The sequence below is a fragment of the Triticum aestivum genome, chromosome 1B, assembly GCF_018294505.1.
Source record: "Triticum aestivum cultivar Chinese Spring chromosome 1B, IWGSC CS RefSeq v2.1, whole genome shotgun sequence".
Classification (NCBI taxonomy): Eukaryota; Viridiplantae; Streptophyta; class Magnoliopsida; order Poales; family Poaceae; genus Triticum; species Triticum aestivum.
In genome coordinates, this window is record NC_057795.1 from 23173835 (window position 1) to 23182877 (window position 9043).

Sequence of the window (9043 nt, forward strand, 5' to 3'; positions counted from 1 at the left end):
AGTCAGACCGGTGTCTTTCAGCCTAAGATCCGGACCGATGGGACTGTTGCGTGGCTCGCCGCGTGCATGGCTCATGCTGCTGCGGATCCCACTGCTGAGCCTCGCCACTTTCAGGCTGCACTAGGCATTCCCCACTGGCGTGCCGCGATGGAACAGGAGTTTCAAGCATTGCTGAAGAATGACACCTGGCAGCTTGTTCCTCCAGTGTCTGGGGTCAATATCATTGACTCTAAGTGGGTGTTTAAAGTTAAACGGCATGCTGATGGCTCCATTGAGCATTACAAGGCAAGGTTAGTGGCTAAGGGCTTCAAACAGAGGTATGGTCTTGACTATGAAGACATGTTCAGTCCAGTTATCAAGCCTACTACCCACTACACCACAACACTATATCGCCAACAACTAGGTTGGTCGGAAATACAGCTTTCGCCGATAGACAGTCGGTTGGGAAACACTATTGCCGACCGACCGCGTCTGTTAGGAAAAGTCCAGACGGGAAAACCCTTTCCCGACCGACTGCTCGATGGCTATGGAGTACCTTTCCCGACCAACAGTCTGTTGGGCCTACTATGGGCCTTCCCCGACCGACAGTCTGTTGGGATAGCAATGGGCCTTTCCCGACCAACAGTTCGTTGGCGCAGCCATGGGCCTTTCCCGACCAACATTCTGATGGGCTTAGTGTTGGGCTTTCCCGACCAACTGTCCGACAGGGTTTGTTTTGCCAACCAACAATCAGATGGTGTTTTCCTTTGCCAACCAACAATTCATCAACATTTTGTTTAGCCAACCACAATTTAGTTAAGCTATTGTACTGGCGGTCGCATACATGTAATTCATGCATTCTAAGCATAATCACCAAGACACCATATTTCAGGTGCACCAAACATTTTTTATTTCATTAACTAATCATCACATACATACACTTCAGTCTGTTCTAAACATAACCACCAAGCCACCATACATCAGGTTCACAGAAGGACAGATAAAAGATGCAAGTACGAGCAATCAGTTGTACAAAATGAAAGCTCAGACATCTAGTTGACGTGGACCGCTGGCTTCATGGTTCATTCTGAGTCCAGTCCTTATATTTGCTTCCTACAAAAGTTAAACAAGTCCCAACTTTTAGAATGCTCAATTAATTTATGAAATTGAATGCATGGAAAATTCACATGTGCACTGTGCACACACACAACAACATAAAATGAAGAATACACTTGCCAAATCTATAAAACTAGCATTTTGGGACATGAAGATCGTCAATCAACTTCCAGCAGTAGCCATGGATGTAGCATGGAAGCCCCCCATCCACTTTTTATCTATCCATTAAAAGGAAATACATCATTTACTTTGTACGATTGCTGAGCATATAGTGTTCCCGAGGATATACTTAAGTTACTGTACATAGGTACCAGCAGCCAATATTCCCACATCTATTTCCAAAACAATGAACATACAACTTTACAGATAGTGGATACAATGAGCTGAAAGCTAAATATAAATAACTATCACTCTTTCAGTAGATGTACATATTTCCAGTAGTTCACACTGGATATAGCAAGTTGAAAGCTAATTATAGATGTGACTCTTTTTGAACACCTAAAAGTATTATCATAGCCCACCTAACATTGTTTTGGGTAGTAAGGGAGAACACCTAAAAGGTACATGTGTCCAAATAGTTCCCAGCTTTTTTCGCCCTGAATGGAAATAGGAATAAGAAATAAAACCTAAAGAATAAGAGTAAGAAGAAAAGAACCTACAACACCAAAGTAGATTAACCTGCAATCTTTCCCAAGGTAGGCGGACACAGACTAGTATTTAGCTTTGACTTGAATATACCATGATAATTGAAATTGTTAGTATTGGATGATATACTCTGTTGAATTTGGCTGAAAACGGTACAAATTCTAGATTGTATAATCAAAACCAAGAAAAAAATCCATCAAAATCAGGAGTTACAACGAGTAGGCTGGGACCAACATACTATGCACCAAATAGTTCTTATTGAGATGAAACTACACCAATCATACATGCCATCGCTTCAGCCTACACTACATCAGTTGTCGACATAGAGAACAATGCAGAAGAGTAATTAGAATGCTCAATGCTGCATATAGTTCACGATTAGTGGCAGCAAAAGTACATAACTGGATGGATCTAACATAGGAGAACTTATTTGCCTACATCATTGATGCAGTACTCAAGAAAATTAAACTCTTGATTTTTTCCCCCATTTCATGAATCTAAGTAATAACATTTCGCCACTCGAAGGTCCAAAAAAGAACATTTCGCCACTCGAGATCCACGGTAGTGTCTATGAAGGGTTGCATAAAAACTCTCTTTTTTAGGAAGAAACAAATATACACAACAATGGCCGAGACAGTCCAGTTACCAATTCATGGGAGTTGAGCAAACCAGTGTAGCACAAAAGATATAAACCTTTTTTCCAACCAACAACCATGTGAAGCAGAAGCGAAAAATAATCACTTGACTATCCTACTATAAGTGAACGACAGTGTAACTACTCCCTTTGTTCCTAAATAATATAAGCCTTTTTAGATATTCCAATACATACTACATTTGAAGCAAAATGAGTCAATCTAGACTCTAAACTGCCTCTATATACATCCGTACATAGTCCGTATTGAAACCTCTAAAAGGTCTTATATTTAGAAACGAAGGGAGTACATTGTGGTAACACTTGCCATACTTTTGGTTAGACAAACAGAAGACAACATCCATGTAAACCACCTTTCTAAGAGCATTTCCATGTTAAGAACCTGCATGATCTATGATCATCTAGGTATATGCTCCAGGAACTAATTAAGTTCTACATTTCATTTTGTCGATATTGAGATCTGGCTTCCTCCATTGCTTGATGATGCTATATATATTTGCATACCTTCATATCGTTAACATATCCTTTCGTGTCTAAATGCCCCTGACATGGCAGAGGTAAGAATATATTTACTGAAGGAGCACCATCAGAATAGCTACGAATGTCTCACAAAAATGCTAAATAACTAGCGTGTCCAAATTAACAGTAAAAGCCTAATAGAATAATAGCAGAACCAGAGGATGCAGGGAATTAATGGAATTACTGGAAATGGGTCTTCACATGGTTCAAATGGAAAAGAAAAAGCATGGAACCTGTTTTCTCATGCAATAAGTTACAGCCAAAGGAATATACAGAAGCATTCGGGAAGAACTCACCAGCAGGTGCGGACAGGGGACATGGGGTATCACAGCTGATGAGCGAGCCAACAAATTGCGCCGCTGCCAGGAGGAAGAACCCTATAAATCAAACGATTTTGATGGTTTCGATTTGGATTATGGTCAAAAAGTTATTACCTCCATATCAAAATATAAGACATTTTTGTAGGCTAGTTTAGCCTACAAAAACATCTTATATTTTGGTACGGAGGTAGTACTTGATAGCAATGAAAAGAAATTGATAATAATGGTGTTGTATTTGCAATGAATTGATATTCTTTGATGGAAGATCAGGAATCACTAAGATAATAAGGTTGTTGAGGGCCAGACTTTCTTGGAAATTAAAGTACCTGGAGACAGGATTAAGAATGGTATGCACTTGATTTAGGTGCCGCTTTTTGTATCATCATATGGATATGGTTTTTATCATGTACCGCTATTTTTGTGAAACGTATTTCCATTGTTTTACCAAATAATGTTAGCGCTACAGGATTGAGAATTTGGAGCTGATTATGAAGCACGGTGTCTATTTGGGAGCTCCAGCTCATCACCTGCATAAAAATGGAGTCACGTAAAATGTGGAAGCTTAGAAATTGTTGACCTGAAATGGACAAACTGTAGCACCGAACCAGTATGTGTTTTCCATATAATAACAACCCTAACTATAAAAAGCAGTATTGGCCTGTTGGCCTAATGTACAGCCTGAAGACTAAACAGCTGAAACAAATTACACTATTAGGTCTAGTAAAACATAATCGTGCAAAAATTATACTTATTCCTGCTGGAACTTGAACCGGTTCGTTTAGTGTTAGCTTTAGGCTTCAGACATCGCAAATGTGATCATGGATCTCTCTTGTCCTATTTATGATGCAAACCTTCAATTAAAGCAAGTGCTGCAAAACAAAACAAAACAAAAAAAACTGCTAGCACTACGGGTTCGATTCCCGCCACTTGCCCGCTTAATTTAAAATAAAATTGGATTCAGTGACCTTCTCTTAGTGTTCTTGTAGTTTAGGCAATAGGTATCCACTTGAAAATGCATCTGGGCATTACAGTCCTATCTCTATTACAACCAATTTCATGAACAAATCTAAACTCATCCTGCTTCACGTGGCAAAAATAAACTACAGAAAACAGATGTAAAGCTAACAGATATACGAAATCTGCCCTTGGTCTTCGTCTTCATCCATATCCAGCTTTTTACACAATCACGATGAAGACAGGATTATGAATATGCTTACCGGGAGTTCCAAAGTTGATGGAGGCAAGGCTGAACAGGGCGGAGGCGCGAACACTGTACCGACTCTTCTGCCACAACAACAACCGCCAATGGTCGGAGGCCTAGATTCTTGGCCATCCGCCGCTTCTGCTGCATCTTGTAGTTGCCGCCGTCGCTCGGTGCTACCCCAAGAGCAAGGTACACACCGGTCGGTAGGAGGGCCAGAGCTCACCCTGCACCAGCCTGGTGATGGCGCTCTGTCCTCCTTGACTACGGCACCTGGTAGAGGACTGGGCCGCTAGATCTGAAGGGGGCGACCTCCATGGTAGCCATCTCCGGCCGCAGCGAACCCTAGGCGGCCGCATCTGGCTGCGGGACCCCGAAGGAGGCACTAGGAGCACGGGAGCGCATAAAGGAAGAGAGAGTGGGAGGAGGAGGGGATAAGGTGAGGCAGGTGAGCAGGAGATGGAACGGCCGCGGAGCGGACGGCGGTGTGCGAAGAAGAGAGCAAGAGAACGGCGGCGCCGTCGCCGGAAACAACGCGTGGGTGGGGATAGGGTTAATGTGTGGTGGCTGGTAGGGGTAAGGGAGAAAGTCTGGTTGGAGGATTTTTGGGCCTGGTTGGCGCGAAGCCTCTTTTTAGCCCCGCGCGCTAGCTAAATTTCGCTGGCCCAAACGATTGGCGCGGACTATTTTGCTGGCCCAATGATCTGTCGGTCGGTAATGTTTCCTGACCGATGGTTGGCTGGGTGTAAGCCTATTACCGTCCGAAAATAATGTCTGACTATTCCCGACCGACAGTCAGTTGCCTGTACAAGCATTACCGACCTACAGACCGATAGAAACATTGCCGACCAACTGTATGTTGGTGTATACTGACCTTTCCCGACCAACGTCGGTAGGGAATTTAGTGTTGTGGTGTAGTGACCATTCGTCTGCTACTATCCCTTGCTGTTACTCGAGGATGGTTTCTCCGTCAGCTGGATGTGCAGAACGCTTTTTTGCATGGAGTTCTGGAGGAGGAGGTTTATATGCGTCAGCCACCAGGGTTTGTGGATCCTGCACGTCCTAATCATCTCTGTCGTCTTTTTAAGGCGCTCTATGGTCTTAAGCAGGCTCCCCGTGCCTGGCATGCACGTCTTGGTTCAGTTTTGCGAGCACTTGGGTTCATTCCTTCTACTGCTGACACATCACTGTTCCTTCTTCAACGCCCTGAGGTTACGATGTATTTACTGGTCTATGTTGATGATATTATTCTCATCAATTCCTCAGATGCTGCGGCGAACCGCCTTGTGGCTGCATTGAGTGGTGATTTTGCTGTTAAGGATCTCGGTGCTCTGCACTTCTTCCTTGGTCTGGAGGTGTCACGGTCTTCTGCTGGAGTCACTCTTACTCAGAAGAAGTACGCTCTGGATTTGTTGCGTCATGCTGGTATGCTGCAGTGTAAACCTGTCGCTACTCCTATGTCTGCCACTGATCGGTTGTCTGCTTTTGATGGTGACCCTCTCTCCTCTGATGATGCCACTGAGTACCGCAATCTTGTTGGAGGCCTGCATTATCTTACTATCACCAGACCAGATGTCTCTTATGCAGTCAATCGTGTCTGCCAGTTTCTTCATGCGCCCACGACATCCCATTGGTCCGCTGTGAAGCGCATTCTGCGATATATATTCCTCACTACATCTCATGGTTTGCTTCTCCGGCGTGCGCCGTCTTATGAGATCTCGGCCTTCTCTGATGCTGACTGGGCTGGTAGTCCTGATGACCGACGATTCAGGGGGGGTATGCAGTGTTTCTTGGTCCCAACTTGATTGCCTGGAATGCTCGCAAGCAGGCTACGGTGTCTCGCAGCAGCACAGAAGCCGAGTACAAAGCAGTTGCTGATGCGACAGCTGAGATCATTTGGGTTCAGTCCTTGCTGAGGGAGTTGCGAGTTCCTTCAGTTCACTCTCCAGTGCTTTGGTGTGATAACATTGGTGCTACATACTTATCATCTAACCCAGTGTTTCATGCTCGAACAAAACATATTGAGGTTGACTATCACTTTGTTCGAGAGCGTGTTGCACAGAAGCTGCTTAGCATCAAGTTGATATCATCAAAGGATCAACTTGCTGACATCTTCACGAAGCCTCTTCCACAACCACAGTTTGTAGGCTGCAGGCGCAATCTTAACTTAGTTTGTACTTCAGGCCACATTTAAGATTGAGGGGGGGTGTTAGACTGTATATGGATACGTAGACTTGTGTATACGTGTTGTACTTGTACTTGTACCCTTTGGTACTTATATATAATGAGATAGCCGCACCCCCCAAGGGTGTCGAGCAGTTGCCCTAATATTCTAGTTTTACATTACCCACCTCCACCAGACAAACCTTTCTCTTCCAGCGGCACCGGAAAAAAACCTTTAGTTGTCCTGATCACATAGGCGGGGGATAACCAAACCTCTTTCCAAAGCACCTGCACACCACTCCATTTACAAATGTCCACAGGTGTGGGCAACACCCCAAGAAGCAGGGAAAATGTTAACCCGCACGTTCTTTTAATTACTCGGCCATCTAGTAGCATGGTTAAAGAATTAATCAGAGGTTAGCAAGCAAATATTAGCTACTGTTGATTAGGAAAAGTATCCACATGCATATAATTTGATCTACTCTACGGAAGTGGATACTTATTAAGCTACCAACAGAGCAAGATGCGCTTCATGTTAATTAATTGAAGAAACAAGGATACAGTTTGTCATTTACTAACTGCTAGTACAGGCATTACAGAGAGACATGGCTCTCCAGTGGCAGCTTCCCGCCGCGAGCGTGACGTGGACTTTGTGGAGCATTACGAACAATACTGCAGAAGAAGAGCATTAACTGACTACAGGGGCTTGCAAGGATAAGAAACACTGGAAAAAAATCCTTGAGAATTTACCCCTTCTTAATTTCTGTATGCAAACCATCGCCCACTGAAGCCCTTTGCCTATGCCTGAAATCGTCTGGCCACAAATAATCAATCACACCATCAGTAAGTTCTACTGTTGCATTACTCAGGATGATACAAAAGTCAGTTCTAAACAGCAACATCCCACTGCTAAAACAGCAAATGGAAGAGATACCGCCATTCGATTCCAATCCACAACAGCCAAAGAAAAACTACATTCTCCAACTACATTGTTGTGCATCTTCAGTTTCTTCCTCACCACGCCACCAAACCTTTCCCATCTTCTGTGGCCAAGCATTTTGCCAGATAAGAAGTGAACATCACTAGCTGTGTTGCACATCTACCACAGCACATCAGCAGAGGAGTCAGAGAACAAATTTTTCAGGAAGTTGTTTTTGTTACTCAACCATCCATTTATTTGCAAATTAAATCAACGCCTGCTGTACAGGGGAGCCAAACTGCAGAATCAAATTAACACCTGCTGCTGCACACTATAACAGCCATTCCATTCAAATCTACTTTACTTTCTCCCCAATCAGTAAGCCCTCCCTATCAGAGGAGGTGCGACCAGTCACTGCCCGTGGACGCACCCTGGTGCGTCTAGACGTTTGATTGCCCAGATTTGGTTTCTACAACTTTAGATGCTCTAAGGAGGAAGGACCGATAAGAAACAAATGACAAACACATGGGAGCTTTAATTACTAATTAGACACGTCCTAGCCGGCGACTACTTGCCGGACAGTGACTCGATCGAGGTAGGGATTCGTTTCAGCCTTGATGGTTTTCACGTGGTGGTTGGTGATCGTGTGCAGGTAGATCAACGTCCGACGAGATCAGAGATGATTGACTTGACGGAGACGACGGTGCCTGCGAGACCGGGAGGGCGATTTTGGGCTTTGACTGACAGCGATGATGAAGATCAAGAGGAAGATCACAAATCCACAGGTTCGTTACTGCTTCCACAAGCTTCAGGACCGCCGGAGTTGCCGGTGATCAAAGGGGTTCCTGACACTAGTAGAAAAGGGGGCAATGGTCCAGGCCGGGTCAGCCCATTAGTCCCGGTTTAATCCAGAACCGGGACCAATGGGGGCATTGGACCCGGTTCGTGAGCCCCTGGGGCCGGCCGGGCCACGTGGGCCATTGGTCCCGGTTCGTCTGGACCTTTTGGTCCCGGTTGGAGGGACGAACCGGGACCAATGGGCCTTGGTCCTGGCCCACCACCATTGGTCCCGGTTGGTGGGACGAACCGGGATCAAAGGCAGCCCATTAGTCCCGGTTGGTGGCACAAATTGGGACTAAAGGTGTGGTCCTCGTTGCGGCCAGAGTTTAGTCCCACTTCGCCAACCGAAGGGGGCTCACACCGGTTTATAAGCCCTCCCTCTTAGCCTTGTTGAACTGCTCTCAAAGTGAAAATAGATGCCCGTATACAGGAAATTTGACCTAAATTCATATTGAATTTCTCTGAAGTTAGTAGAAATTTATTATGAATTTAGGTCTAATTTTCTCTATAAGCGCATCTATGCTCATTTCTGAGTAGTTTTTTATATAGTTTTTTTTTCTGCTATATTTATTTTTTTCTATTTATTTCTGAGTTGTAATAAGTTATTAAAAATAAAAAAGATTTAGTAAAGTTAATCACAACTATTTTTTCTTCTAATTATTTATGAGTAGTTTTTTATATAGTTTTTT

At 44.2% G+C, this 9043-nt stretch overlaps 1 long non-coding RNA gene across 2 annotated transcripts; it reads right to left on the reverse strand.

The window, feature by feature from the left end:
* Positions 1-846: 846 nt before the first annotated feature.
* On the reverse strand, positions 847-5027 carry LOC123104629 (uncharacterized). 2 transcript variants are annotated; one of them, XR_006450458.1, is made up of 2 exons: positions 3208-5027; positions 847-1092 (listed from the first exon to the last, which is right to left on the reverse strand). It is a non-coding gene; the product is annotated as an uncharacterized lncRNA (long non-coding RNA). The 2 variants fall into 2 exon arrangements; XR_006450464.1 differs by having other exon boundaries at positions 847-1313.
* Positions 5028-9043: the final 4016 nt, after the last annotated feature.